The sequence below is a fragment of the Sciurus carolinensis genome, chromosome 6, assembly GCF_902686445.1.
Source record: "Sciurus carolinensis chromosome 6, mSciCar1.2, whole genome shotgun sequence".
In the NCBI taxonomy this organism is placed as follows: Eukaryota; Metazoa; Chordata; class Mammalia; order Rodentia; family Sciuridae; genus Sciurus; species Sciurus carolinensis.
This window is the reverse complement of record NC_062218.1, coordinates 20,286,574-20,303,063: the sequence shown is the minus strand read 5'-3', so window position 1 is coordinate 20,303,063 and position 16,490 is coordinate 20,286,574. Positions and strand designations below refer to the sequence as shown.

The 16,490-nt window shown below is 35.3% G+C and overlaps 1 protein-coding gene across 1 annotated transcript in view; it reads right to left on the bottom strand.

The window, feature by feature from the left end:
* Positions 1–16,490, bottom strand: part of LOC124986990 (60S ribosomal protein L27-like) — a 152,263-nt gene that overhangs the window by 50,029 nt on the left and 85,744 nt on the right. The window lies entirely within an intron of this gene.

Here is a 16,490-nt window from a genome sequence, read left to right as displayed (position 1 = left end):
TATTGTGTAGAAAGAAATGAGAGGAGGGAGGGGGCAGGGGCATGAAAGACAGTGGAATGAGACAGACCACGTACATGTACGATTACAAGAAATGAATCTACATCATGTACAACCACAGAAACAAAATATTTTACCCCATTTGTGTAAAATGAATCAAAATGCAGTCTGTAAAAATTTAAAAAATAAATAAAAAACAAAGTATGAATATTATTATTTTTAAAAATGAAAGAAATGTTTGAAAATCATAACTCCACACCTGTTAGATGAGTTGGTTTTTAATATTAGAAGTATAAAATCTCTCCAACAATGACATGAAGTATAAATACTCTAATACGTAATCAATTGAGACACTTGGATTATGTTAGCCAGACACTTTTAAAAGAAATTAAAATATATTAACAACATTTGAAGAAAAAAAAAGTGAAGTTGAAATACTAGTGTTGGTCATAATCAAGATTAAGCTGTTTTATTTGTGATATAAAAATAATCATTTTTTAAGTAGATTACATTGATAAGAAGATAATATTTAAGGATATAGGAATAAAAATGCTCAAATTTTAGTTGAATAGTGACTCTGTGAATAATTGCAGTGCTAATGTTTAAATACTGATTATTAGTCCCCAGAAACATTTTCTTATAATTAATACATTTTGACTATGATAGTAAACTTTTTGGTATGAAATATGTGAAAGATAGAAAAATATTTGAAAAGAAAACAATAATAATTTCTACGCTTTAAAAATTCATACAAAATAAACAATTTTTGCAGTTCTTTAGAGTTAATAAGCTAGTGAATTTTTGCTTCAATTTTTGTATTGTTACTGTTTAAGAATGAGATAGTGGGATTTATTGCAAACTGAATATATAAAAGTGCCTCAGTCCCCTATATTGTTAGTTGTTCCCAAATTTATGGCACCTTCAGTTGTAATATAACTCACAATATTACTCACAAAATTGTTCAATCAGATAAAATAAAATAATTTAGTTTTCTACTATTGTACTCAAATTTGTAATTATGGAACATCCTCCTCAAAATAATAGGAATGTGACCTATTCCTATTATAGCTCTGAGACCTTCTGGGAAACTGAGGGAGCACAGAGGCCCATTGGTCAAAGCTCAATTCTTGCAATAGGGTCAGAGATTTCAGACCTGTCACTCAGCGTATGGCATGAGTTTATTAGAAGGTATAGGAAAGAAAACAGGTGGACACTCAATGGAGAGAGTGGTTCCTCTCTCAGAGGAGATGGATGGGATGTGCCTCCTGCCCTTTGATTTTAAAAGGGGTACCAGGGAAGTTTCCAGAGAGTCCTACTCAGGTTCACTTCCTGACTTCTGACTGACAACTCAATGACATCAAACTTTCAAGTCTTCATTGTGCATGACAACTCTGGATCACTTTGGCCCATGCTGACCAGTTCTAATTTTAGAATCTATTGTTACAGATTTTATGCTTAGGGGAAATTATCATTATCTCTCTTTGTTCTGGGACCTGGTGTAAGATTCACAAAGTTTCTCTCAAAATTGTGTTCTTCCTATTAGCTTTCCCAGACCTACATTTATCTTGCGGAAAACAGGTAGTTTTGTGGGGAATGTAGAATATCTTGTAGACTTAATCCAGGCAAATTGCTTTTAAAAAGTGAAAGTGTGTGGAGGTCAGCACATTGGACCAGTTTAGAAACATTCTCTAAACTCACATCTTTCCCCTATCAGAGTCACCATATGACCCTACTATATCACTCCTTGGTATTTATCCTAAATAACTAAATCCTAAATACTGTTTGGTATTTACCCTAAAGAATTAGAGTTAGCATACTACAGCAATACATACATACCTGTTTACAGCAGCACAAGTCACAATAGCAAACTATGAAACTAGCCTAATTGTCTACCAATGGATGAATGGATAAAGAAAATATGATATATATACACAGAATGGATTTTATTCAGCCATTAAAAAAAAAGAATGAAATCATGTCATTTGCAAGAAAATGGATGGAACTTGAGAATATGATCTTGATATAAGCCAAACTCAGAAAATGATTTATCTTATATGTGAAAGTTACAGAATAAGAAGGAAAAGAAAACTGTGGGTAGGGTATCTAAAAAAAAACTGAAGGGAGATCAGTAAAATAGAGGAAAGGAAACAAGAGAAGAGAAGAGAGGGAAATAGAAAATACTGAGGAATGAAATTGACAAAATTAGATTCTTTGTGTGCATGCACAAATATATGACAATGAATTCTAACATTATACACAAAATATGATACACCAATTAAAAAAATGAAAGAAATAAAAGTGCAATCTAAGGCCCAGTCAATAATCTGTACCACGTCCATTTATTTTCTTAAAGACTACATACAATACAGGAGTGCATAAGGACCAGTTTCTCCATCCTTGCTAACATCTGCCGTCATCTGTCTTTAATTATAGTCATTCTAGTGGTTATGAAGTATTATCTCATCTTACTGTGGCTCGATTTGTGCATTCTTATATGTTCATATTTTAAATCTGGTGAATTAATGAATAAACTTTTGCCATTAGTTAAAAAAATACATTTCACAAAATAGATGTTTTAAATGACACTGAAAATAAATAATCTCAATTTCACAATGAATAAAATTATTTAACCATGTTATTCTTATGTTTAATTTTTATTAAAACTTTTAAATTAGAAAGCTAAGCTTTTATTTTTTATTACATATTTATGAAAAATATCACTGGCTCATAAAATAACCACAATAGGGAAAATACAACATATAATTACAGTTAAAATACAGGTAAACTGTAGAAGACTGTGAATATACATGTTGTAAAGAGTCTGTTAACATTAATACTCTATATTTTTATGAATAATTGTAGTAGATTAATATGATATAAGATTTCATAATGCTAAGCTCATTTTCTTTTCTTGTACTAATAATTTCAAACACAAGACCAGATATGTTACTGCATTGTTTTGCTTATATTGTAAAGTACCTACCTTTAATCAATTTAATATGTTTTTATTCTGGAAAGTATTTTAATATGTCTTTTAATCCTATTTAATGTAAATTAATCAATAACTCTAAAGATCTTATGGATTTTATATTCAGACTTAGTGAGTTCTTTATATTATTTAATTATGAAACCAATTGATACCACATAATGTGTGTCAAGGACTTAAAACTTAACAGAAGAATACTCTTCTGTTGTTTGTTTTTAAATATATAAAAGTTATTGATGTTGGTATAACTAAAATAATAGGATATTCCTTTCTTTCTAAAAGAAAGTTATTGAAATTATTTTGTCCATTTATGTACATATTTTAGTCAAACAAAAATGTCTATGTAGATCAATAGCTCTATGTTTATGAACATATCAAAAAAATGACATCAAAGCTTACAATTTGGAAGAACACTTCACCTGACTGAGCACATTGGTAAAATTTCTACATTTGTCTAGTTTTTATGTCAGGAATAAAGCAAAGTTAATGGTTCCTAAGTCTTTCATCTGCAAAATTTATATTTTAACTTTTTAATTTATTTTTTCATTTGAGAGCTTTTGAACTAAGAGTTGAGCTCAGATATATATTTAAGTTCCAGGCTTTAGGCTCCCAGCTAAGCCAGATCTATTTACACTAACGATTTCCAACAGCTGCATTCTGCATTATCTGAAGCTTCTGGGAGGTGTTCCAAGGGAACTTCAAATACAGCATATTGCAACCATCTAGTCTGGAGTGCTGGAAATAATGTCCCACCTGCAATGATTTTTGTGCCACAGGAAACTCACTGTGGCTACACAGTATCTTATCAGAAAAAGGGAGACAGAGATGGAAACAGAGAGACAGGGACAGAGAGACCCACTCTACTGTTTCCAAAAGTTTATTCATCCTCCCTCTGTCTATCCTTGGCTTATTAAGAATAATGAACTGTTATCTCAATCACCCCTGTGCACCAGGGGTTCATTCTCTTTCCATATTCTACCTCCTGCCTTTTATTGCTTCCTGTGATGTGAGCAGCAACCCATAGAAAGAACAGGAGTGAACCATATAACATCATTGCTATTAATGAGCTTAAAAAGCACAGTCCATGACAATACACTAGTTCTGCAGGAGAAAAAAGAGTGGAAATTTTACCACCCATCATTCAAATGATGAATGAACATCCTGGGCTATTTCTGTGAGACAGATGAACAATCAGAGACGAAGAAGGTTGTTCAGAGGGAGGGCGTCAAAAGAGGCACCACTCATGAAAAATGACTGCAGTGTGTGCTTTATTGGCATTAATGGTGCTTAAAGTGCTTTCTTGAGCATACATATATGCTTACACTAGTGCACAGACACGAAAGTACTCTCTCCCTCTAGATATTTTTGAACCAACAAATTAGTAGAAATGATTTCTGTAGTTCAGCTTCATAACTTTTCTAATAAAAATCGAAAAAGTTTTGTTATAGTTTGATAAATGATTCAATCTCCAGAAAACCCTTGGAACCATAACCATTTTTTACATGAAGATATGACAAAATATTTGAAAGTAAGTTAGAAAGAGAACCGACTACACTATTTGCTGGTTTAAGAAATTGCCTTTAACCATTTGCCTCTCTTCCTTCCATTTGAATATCTTATCCAGGAAATTACTATGGGATACCATAGAAACCCATCTGAAGCATTTATTTAAAAACAAAACAAAACAGTTACTGACATTTGTCCATTGCATGATCAAAGGAATGATTATTATTTAGAAAATGTTTCCAAAAGTAAATGTTTCTTATGAGATTTTTCAAGTTTGAGTTGATTTTAAGAATATTTTAGATCAATGTTTAAAAAGCTTATTTGTTTCATTGATTATAGAATGAAAGACAGTAGACCAATATTTCTATGGTTTTCATGAGTAAATGACAGTTTGTAAAGGAAATAAAGCGTGTAAAGTGTTAGTATATAATATAAAATTGGGCTTTAATGGTGATTCCTAATTTGACCTAAAAAATGATCTTCAGTTTACATCCTACTTTGCTTTTAGCCAGTTTAACAATTCTCAATATTCATTTTTATTTATTAGTATTTATTATTTTTGGTGATATTACCAAAAGTGATAAATTCTCTGAACTACATAAAACCCCTGACTTCTTACAATAGAAACGTATAAAGGAATGATATAGAATTCATTGCCAGTGTAAGCCCAACACCAAGGTTTCGATCACCTGACTCAGGAAGAGAAGTTTTCTGCTTCATTAGGTTTACAACATTTGGGAGAAGCAAGGAAAAGTCTGTGAAAATCCACAGTGGCAAAATGGAGAGTCAAGTAGCCTTTACAATCGGACTTAAAGTTTTGACAGTTCCACTTTGAACACCCAGGGATTCGTTAATAATAATCAAACATTCCACAAAATGCTTCTGGACATGAGCATCAAGGGGTGTAAATGATTTTAAATGCTAACTCATGTCTTTATGGTATTAGTGATAATCATTAAAAGCATTTTACATCTGACTTTTATGCTGTTAATTCTGCCTGCCAGTCTTGCTTTTTCAAAGGTCACATTTAATGCTGAAATTGCCAGTTCCAAGGACTTTTTTTTTTTTTTTTTTTTCAGTCTTCTTCAAAAGTACCTTCCTATTTCATTTGTCCATAACCTTCCTGGGTATGTTTCTACCTTAATGTGTTTCTCCTTATTAACCATTCCTGAGTCTCTTTCTATCAACACGATTGCTCTTGGTTGGCTTATGTCATTTTCTACTCCCTGAGATAGGACTCTTTTTTTCTCTGGATACCTTCTGCTTGAGCAACCACATTGACTTTCACAGCTTCAACGAGAGCCTGTATGGTGGCACTCCAGAGATGATATTCCTCTTGGACTACAGATATGTCATTTCCAGTTGTAGACATCTCTTTTAATTAGGTACATTCAAGAAAAAATTCTCATTAATTCATAAATACAATGCACTGTATTTATCAAATAGTCATTTATAGACATATTTCCATGCATAGTTAAATCCTATGAGGCCAGAAAATTTGTGTTTCGCTGACCATATATTTTTGGTTCAGTTTCTCTTTGCACCATTTGGAAGGGTCCTCCCTTCTTTCCTGGGCCACTACTATATGGGACGCTCATCTCAACTCTTCAAGTTACACAAGTCAGGTATAAAGTAGCTTCTTCCATTGAAAACAGTTCTGAATCTTTCACTACAACTTTGAAAATTCTAAAAACTTAACCTCTGCCAACTACAGAGATTCCATTTTAATCCAGTCAGAATGGCAGTTATAAAGAATACAAGTAACAATAAATGTTGGCAAGGATATGTGGAGAAAGGTACTCTCATACATTGTTGGTGGGACTGCAAAAAGGGGCAACCACTATGGAACACTGTATGGAGATTCCTTTAAAAACTTGAAATGGAACCACCATTTGACCCTGTAACCCGACTTATTGGTCTATACCCAAAGAACTTAAAAACAGCATACTACAGTGACAGTCAAATCCATATTTATAGTAGCTTAACTCACAATAGCCAAGTTATGAAAACAACCCAGGTGCTCTTCAGTGAATGAATGGATAAAGAAAATATAGTATATATAATGGAATATTACCATTAAAGAAGAATGCAATAATGGCATTTGAAGGTAAATGGATGGAAGTGGAGAATATCATACTAAGGGAAATAAACCAATTCCAAAAACCCAAAGACCAAACATTCTTTCTGATATGTGGAAGCTAACCCAAAGTAAGGGAAGGGAAGTATAGAAATTCACTGGATTAGACAAAGGGGAATGAAGGAAAAGGAGGGGGAGGGAAATATGAAGGACAGTAGAGTTAATTAGAAATAACTTTCCTAGCATTGGTTTGAATACAGTATCAGGACAAGTCCGCATCATGTACAAACACAAAAATGGGGTCCTAAATAGATTAAGTTATACTCTATGTATGTATAACTTGCCAAAATATATTCTACTGTCATGTGTAACTAAAAAGGCAAATAATAAAATAAAATAAAACCTTAACCTCATCCATTAATACCCAAGCCCCAGGGGGTAGCTGATGCTTCCTGTAATCACCATAACTCTTACTAAAAATTCTATACATTATATTCTTCTACTTCAAAAAAATCATTTTTTCACATTTCCTGATTTAACCCTGAGTAGATGAAAATGTATTATCAATATAATTTCTCATGTTGTGCCTATTATATTTTAATAGAGGTTTTGATATATTAAAATGTTACTTAAAATATAGACAATTTATTCATATTTTCAATAAGAGTAGGGCTTTTTATCACATGTAAGAAATCTTTTCTTATTCAAGACTTGTGTACATATTAATTATAGAAAATTAACTTCCTCAGACATTTCATTGGGTTTCTACATTTTGTTTTGTATAGGATTTGAAAAAGAAAGTTTTCCTTCTCTCTCATATGTATGTATATGTATGTATACTTGTACATATGTATACCTACATGTGTATTTATGTATGTGTTTGTGTGTATGTGTGTGTGTGTGTGCATGTGTGTGTGCATGTGTGCATACACATAACAGAGGACAAAATTGCTCAGAAGTAGCGATGAATTCTTTTGGAAATATTATTTTTTCCCTACAATCCTTTTATGCAATTCTGTCCCTCTGTCATAAGTCCATCATGTACAACCTGCTGAGTTTTTCTGTTACAGTGGTCTTTGTGTCCTGTGCCTTATTCTTACCATCTCAGTACACGTGATTATCTCCAGTAACATGTTTCCATCTTTGTTTTGGAAAATAGTGACAAGTCATGGTATTTCATAAGTATGAAAGTATTTAAGTTTAAAAAAATAATACTAGATTACATTGACACTATTGATCTATTTGGAGAGAACTGACATCTTTATGATGTATATAAACACAATTGAGTTTGATCTTTTCAAAGAAACAGCATTTTGTTGTTTATATTCCCTTAGTATATTCTTATTCTCAATTTGATTTCTTTTCTAATTTTTTATTTGTTAATTGTTCTTTTCTTTGTTTTAAGCTTAAATTATTCTTCCATATCTAGTTTCTATGAGTGAAAACATATTTTTACTTACATTTAATAGCATAAAATTTACTCTGAACACTCTTCTTTCCAATCTCCTAATTTTTGATAAGGGGTTTTACTTTAATTGACATGTATTTTAATATTCTTGAAATAAATTATTTCTTTATGGGCTAGAGATATGTTTATAATTTCAAATATTTTCAATCTTTCTAGCTATCTCTTAGTTTCTATTCTGTATCTGGGAACTTACAGATTAAATCGTGTCTTTCCAAAAGAAATATTTTGAATTCCAATGTCTCAGAATGCAGCCTCACTGAGAAATGGAGTAATTACATGTGTATTTAGCTCAACTGAAACATCATCATGATGAAGTAGGGTGGGACACTGATTCAATATAACTCATGTCCTTATATAAACATGACCATGTGTAGACAAACCATGTGATATTGAAGGCACAGAATAAATTCATACAGTTGCAATTCAAGAGATGCCAAACATTGTCAGCAAACCACCAAGTACAAGAAAAGGTAAGAAGGAATTCTCTTACAGGTTTCAAGAAAGAACATGACCCTGCCAAAACCTTGATTTTGGACTTCTAACTTCCAGGACTGTAAGACAATAAGTTTTTGAGGTTTAAGCCAGTAATTCAGGATAAGAAGTTATAGGAAATTAATATCACCTCTTAATACACTATTCATAATTATTTTAAATTATCTGCTTAATAATTTTAACATCTATATCATATCTGCATCTATTTCTGATGCATCTTCTGTTCTTTTTAGAATTTATTTTTTCCCTGGTTTTTCTATGCTTTATTTATTTATTTATTCATTTACTTTTGCTGAAAACCTGTCATGTTTATTAGGCAAAAGGGGATGAGATATTTGGATCATTAGGGTAAGGAACTGTATTACTCAGGGTTAGAAATGGTTTATGGTTAACGTTGTTTATAGCTATAGATATCAGCAGCTATATATTCCTGAACTAATCATGTTTTTGTCTCTTCTCTTGACTTCGGGAAATACTATTTATTTCTTCTTGTGAGAATCTGCATCTTGCAGCTCTTACAACTGTAATACACTGAAACTGTACAATAGGGAGACCTGTTGTGCTGGTGAGCAATGAGAGATGGAAAGCATTCTATACCTTTCCAACAACTCTCACTCACAATCATATTTTGTGTGCTACAGTTTATTTTTCCTGGTACCTTATTCTTTTCCCAGAATACATCATTCTTAGATGATTTCCTTTAAGTTATAACTCCTTTTGACATTGCATTTTTTCCCCCTGTTTGTATGGGACAAGATGACTGGGGAGGAATGTCATATATGAATATGAAATCCAATTCCCTAGAATGAAACTAGGCTCCTATTTTTAATTTGACATTTAAATATTCCCTTTAAAACTCCAAAGTGTTGTTCAAACTTTTTTTTAACTGTATGGAAAAGAATTAAATGTAATGCAAACTTTGCTTCATAAATACTGAAGCTAAATATTCTCTATTTTTCTTAGGTTCAATGAAGGGTAGTGTAGGTGAAAAATTTAGATCTGGGGAAACTGTGCAGGTTGAAAAATAAAGTTAAACAATTTGTAAGAAGGAAATGAAACTTAAGTACAGTGAGGGGTTTTTGAAATGGTGCTAAAAAGTTAAAAAATAAAGTGAAGGAAATCAATTGACTCTCAAGGAGTTTTATCAAATGTGGCAAAAGAACATACTATAAATGAATAAGAATTATCCATTAAAAGAAATCTAAGATCACACATATATTGAAAATATCCTCCAAAGTTACACATGAGGATTCAATATTGAGGTCAATTAAGAAATCTATCAAACTTGTACCTTATGAATATAAGGAGCAAACACAGACGGTGACTACAAAATAATAATGCATGAAATTGAGAAGTAAGACTTAAAAAGGCCAAATTATTATAATTTATATCCCTTTTAATGTCAAAGTGTCATCATAAGTATAAGTTGAATAAGGTAAGGGAGTGTCCTAGTAGTGAGAAAGGCTAAGTCATTTCATAGATTACTGAAGAAACATATTTTTCACACAAAAGTCATTTTTATATATCCATTAATTATTGTGGTGAGAAATACAACAAATGGTTCTGACTAAGGTGGTGTGAAAAGAAGTACTGGTAAAAGATGAAATGCATATTCAAGCTGAAGTTGGAACACTAGATAGGATTTAAGTATCCTAGAAATACATGTTTTAGTCCTAGTTATGGGGTGTGTGTGTGTGTGTGTGTGTGCTGTGTCCCTTGGGGAGGAGGACGCATTACATTTAGAAGTAACTTCAAATAAGCAGACCTTATGGTATGATAATAATTGATGATCTTGACATAATAAGGCCACTGTAACTGAAGCATAGTGAGTGGCCAGGAGACTATCCGTCTATATTTGGAGAATTAGACAGAGATATAACCATGTGATTTAAATCCTCAGTTAAAAACCTTAAAGACACTGAAATCAAGGGTTCCTGTGGTCAAATTCGCATTAATAGAGATCACTGATGCTAAGAAAATTTCTCCCACTATGAAGTTGAAAATGGCAGAATTTGCTAGAAATGGATGTTTAAAAAGCAAATTCAATATTTGCTCATATTTTAATAGGTGAAGGGAACAAAAAGAAAGTAGAAAGAATGAAGAAAATCTCAATATTAAACCTATACTATAGATTGGACAAATGAGAATAATACAAGCATTTGTGACATTTAAAAACTTTGGTGGACCTACAACAAGCAAGAAAACATAAAATGAAACTTCAGAATCTGAGCCCATATGTTGAATTGATGCAGTGGAAACTCCTGTTTCTGAGGTTTCTAAAGATGGACAATTGCTTAAGGATCAGAACAGTCAAAGTCTAAGCTTATTTGTCCTTCTGGGCTCCTGAAGTCTTGAATTTGAAAGCAAAATTAAGGGCTCATCAAATCAGAAGTTGATTAAACATTTCTTTCCCTGAGGAGAAATTAGTTGTAGATGGTTGCAATAGAAAAATCCAAAATACCTTGCAATCCTAAAAGGGATGCAAAAAAAGATGATGAATGTGTTGAAGATTGATATTGTGGGGAGTAGACACTATGGACTTGCTTGGAGAATCCTCTTGCACAAACAGGAAGTTCGTGGGTTGTAAACGTGGAGAAGACAGAGCTTGTCTTTGGCAGTCGCATCACAATTAAATGTGGGGTATCTAAAAAGGCAACTGCACAGGAGAATTATACACCAAGACTCAGTATTACAGATGGAGAGCAATATTCACCAACTTTACATTTTCCCTTTCCATCGCTAAGTACTATCATTCAGAAAATATATCCAGTTGAGAAGCAAAGAATATTCCTCCCCAGCATTTTGTGACATCTAGAAGGGAACATAGGAGTATGATTGAAGTGTATCCCTTATCGCCAAGACAGTTTAAAAGTGAGTTTTTCTATAATATCGCATCTTCTTTGTTGCTGATTCTTGAGGAGCCATGGCATGCTGTATTTACAAGTTGTAAGAAAGAAGTTCAGATCCCTCAGTCAAAGTGTATAAAAATCACCTACGAATCAGAGACTACCACTTTAGAATAAACTGTTATGAAAAATGATGTGTTATTGCATGAACCAATTGAAATTTAGGGTTGGTTACAATTGGAGGTGCCCTAACTAATTGAAAAGTGTCTCTTATTTATTTTATAAAGCTCTCTTTGTTTAAGAAATTGAGAAACAACAGTTTAAGAAAGATTGACCTACATCCTCACAACATTGAAAGAAAGACCCTTTTTGTTATTCTTTATATTCACAAAAGTGAAACAAAAGTAAGGTGGGTCCAGGTTATCACATAAGTAACATTGTGGGGACACTATGTTATCTTAGGATAAGGTACTGGGAACATTATAGTCTTAGTTTTAAACTACTACAGTGTTTCTTGTTTTTTTTTTTTTTTATTTTGCTGTTATGACTATAAAGTTTGTCTGTGATTTTTATCTTATCACACTCCAAAACTTGGAAAATAAATAAGACACTCGAGAGGTTTGAGTTAAAACATATGAACTGTGTTTAGAATGAAATTCGTCAGTTCTGGAGAAGAATTAAAGAAACAGAGTTCTTTTCCCCTATATTATATACTTTTTATTTTTTATTTTATTTGCTCTAATGAGTTGTACATGACAGTACAATGCATTTATATGTTTTGATAGATCATACATAAATAGAGTGTAATCTCTCATTTTTCTGATTATACATACTGCAGGATCACATCAGTCATGCAGTCATACAAGTACATGAGGTAATAATGTCTGTTTCACTCTACCATCATTCCTACCCCCATACCCCTTCCCTCCCCTTCATTTCCCTCTACCTAATATAAAGTAACTATATTCTTCCCTAACCCTCCCCATGACTTATTGTGAATTAGCTTCCGCAGAGCAGAGAAAACATTCAGTCTTTGGTTTTTGGGGTTTGACTTGTTTCACTTAGCATGATATTATCTAACTCCATCCATTTGCCAGTAAATGCCAGAATTTCTTTCTTTTTTAAAGTTGAGTAATATATATAAATATATATATATATATAATATATTATATATATATATATCTCACATTTTCTTTATCCATTCATCTGTTGAAGGGCATCTAGGTTGGTTCCATAGTTCAGTTATTGTGAACTGAGCTACTATAAACATTGATGTGGCTATGTCACTGTAGCATGTTGATTTTAAGTTATTTGGGTATAAACTGAGGAGTGGGATAGCTGGTTCAAACCATATATTGTATCTTTAAAAAAGTATTAGTTTTAGCTGGACACAATTCTTTTATTTTATTTGTTTATTATTATATGGTGCTGAGGATTGAACCCAGCACCTCATACATGCTAGGCAAGTGTTCTACCATTGTGCTACAATTCAGATATATCTTTCATATATCTGAAGCTTAATAGCAATTTCAGGCTATGCTTTGATTTGTTTTTCTTTCAGAAAAAGAAAGTGTGTGGGGGAGGGCCAAGATGGCGGACTAGAGGGCGGCTGCATTTCACGCTGCTCCAGGACTCAAGATTCAAAAGAGGAGATAGTGAGAGACTTGGGACCAACTCAAAGCCGCCGGGTGAGTCTCTCCTGTTGGGGAGGCTTCCCGGATGGGGCGGAAGCCCCGGAACGCAGGGAATTTGTGAAGTGGAGTTGCTCTGCGAGACGTCCCTCCCCCGGCTGGAGCGGTAAACACGGACAACTGGGATCATTGTAGAGGAGGCGGCTCAGCACAGCGCTTGGACTCGAGCAACCACTGGGGCTCTGGGCAGCTGCTGAGGAGGAGCTGCGTGGCGAGCTGTTTGAACTCAGAGCGAGCGCTCCTGAACACCGGGGGGTTGCCTGGAGGAAGAGGAGGAGCGCAGCGGGACGCTTGGTCTAGGAGTGACTGCATCAGAGCCACAGGCAGTTGCCAGAGGAGGAGCTGCGTGGTGAACTGTTTGAACTCAGAGCCAGCGCTCCTGAACACCGGGAGGTTGCTCGGAGGAAGAGGAGGAGCGCGGCGGGTTGCTTGACCTAGGAGTGACTGCATCAGAGCCACAGGCAGTCGCCAGAGGAGGAGCTGCGTGGCGAGCTGTTTGAACTCAGAACAACTGCTCCAGAACACTGGTGGCCTGCCTGGAGGAGGAGAGCGGTGGGACGCTTGGTCTAGGAGTGACTGCATCAGAGCCACAGGTGGTTGCCAGAGGAGGAGGCGAGTGGTGAGTTGATTGGACTAAAAGCGACCACTCCTGAACACCGGTGGCCTGCCTGGAGGAGGAGCGTGGTGAGTCACTTGGTCTAGGAGCCACCGCCCCTGAACACCCGGGGGGTGCCCCGAGGAGGAGGAGGAGGAACAGGGCGGGTCACTTGGACTTGGAGTGACTGCCTAGGGCTACGGGTGGTTGGCGGGAGGAGGAGACCCGAAGTGAGTTGTTTGGACCCCTAGTGACGGCGTCGGAAACCAGGCGGCTGTCCGAGGAGGAGGTGTGTGGCGGGTCTCTGGTTTCGGAGCTATTCTACGGGGCTCCAGGTGGCGGCTCAGAGGAGGGGCCGCATAGCCAGGCGATTAGGTGCAGAGCAGGGTCCCAGGACTGGCTTCTTGGTAGAAAAGCCGCACAGAGACACACCTAGGGGCGGAGCAAAGTTTCCAGGACTCCTGGCAGATTCTCTGGGAGAGGCAGCCTAAGGAGACTTGCCTGCGAAGGGTGAGGCTCCCAGGCCCAAGACGTAGGTCCGGGCCCCTGGGATCGTTGCAGAGGAAGACAGCCCAGCCCAGGTGGTAGTTGTAGATTAAGGGGAACCTCTAGGAGGGAAACTGACCAGCGAGACGTCCCCACCGAGTGAGTCTTCCCTGTCGGGTGAGGTTTTCCCACAGGGACGGTAAAACCAGAGACACAGGCACAAACAGGCCTTGCCTCAGCCCGCAGTCTAGTTCCCCTTTGGATGACCATTGGTCAACAAGTGGAGGCACCTCTGCCCACTAGCAGGGAATATACGCCACCTGAGGGTCACCACCCCTAGAGAGGCAGCTTCTTTGTGGAGCTCTGCATTATCAACCTCCTCCAAGACTTCAGGCTACTGAAGGATAAGAGGGGATATACTAGCAATCTTCAGGGACATTATAAGTTGATAGAGGAAATCTGCAATATCTTAATGACCCACTGATTCCTGAACAATATGAGAAAACAAGGGAAGAAAATGCCCCAAACAAATCTAGATGTTACATCAATAAAATCCAACGACAGCATGGCAGAAGAAATGACAGAAAGGGAGTTCAGAATGTACTTAATTAAAATGATTAGGGAAGCAAACGATGAGATGAAAGACCAAATGCAGGCATTGAACGATCCCACCAATCGACAGTTAACAGAGCAAATTCAGGAAGCAAAAGATCATTTCAATAAAGAGTTAGAGATATTGAAAAAAAACCAAACAGAAATCCTTGAAATGAAGGAAACAATAAACCAAATTAAGAACTCCATAGAAAGCATAACCAATAGGATAGAACACCTGGAAGACAGAACTTCAGATATTGAAGACAAAATGTTTAACCTCGAAAACAAAGTTGAACAAACAGAGAAGATGGTGAGAAATCATGAACAGAATCTCCAAGAACTATGGGATATCATGAAAAGGCCAAATTTGAGAATTATTGGGATTGAGGAAGGCACAGAGAAACAAACCAAAGAAATGAACATTCTATTCAATGAAATAATATCAGAAAATTTCCCAAATCTGAAGAATGAAATGGAAAATCAAGTCCAAGAGGCTTATAGGACTCCAAATACAGAAAATTACAACAGACCCACAGAAGGCACATTATAATGAAAATACTTAACATACAAAATAAAGACAGAATTTTAAAGGCTGTGAGAGAAAAGAACCAAATTACATTCAGGGGGAAGCCAATACGAATATCAGCAGATTTTTCAATCCAGACCCTAAAAGCTAGAAGGGCCTAGAACAACATTTTTCAAGCTCTGAAAGAAAATGGATGCCAACCAAGAATCTTATACCCAGCAAAACTTACCTTCAAATTTGACGATGAAATAAAATCATTCCATGATAAACAAAAGCTAAAAGAATTTACAAAAAGAAAGCCAGCATTACAGAACATTCTCGGCAAAATATTTCATGAGGAAGAGATAAAAAACAAAGAAACAAATCAGCAAAGGGAGGAATTATCCTAAAAGAACTGTCAAATAAAGGAGGAACCAAGATGTGTCAAAAATTTTAAATATGAACCAAATGACTGGGAATACAAATCATATCTCAATAATAACCCTGAATGTTAATGGCCTGAATTCATCAATCAAAAGACATAGACTGGCAGATTGGATTAAAAAGAAAGATCCAACACTATGTTGCCTGCAAGAGACTCACCTCATAGAAAGAGATACCCATAGACTAAAGGTGAAAGGATGGGGAAAAACATACCATGCACATGGACTCAGCAAAAAAGCTGGAGTATCCATCCTCATTTCAGATAATGTGGACTTCAAGCCAATCTTAGTCAGAAGGGATAAAGAAGGACATTTCATACTGCTTAAGGGAAGCATAAATCAGCAAGATATAACAATCATAAACATCTATGCCCCAAACAGTGGCTCATCCATGTATGTTAAACAAATCCTTCTCAATTTTAGAAACCAAATAGACCATAATACAATAATACTAGGTGATTTTAACACGCCTCTTTCACCACTGGACAGATCTTCCAAACAAAAATTGAACAAAGAAACCATAGATCTCAATAACACAATCAATAATTTAGACTTAACAGACATTTATAGAATATACCATCCAACCAAGAGCGAATACACTTTCTTCTCAGCAGCACATGGATCCTTCTCTAAAATAGACCATATATTATGCCACAAAGCTAATGTCAGCAAATACAAGAAGATAGAGACACTACCTTGTATTCTATCAGATCATAATGGATTGAAGTTACAAATTAATGAAAGAGTAAAAAACAGAAACTACTCCAACACCTGGAGATTAAACAATATGCTACTATATGATGA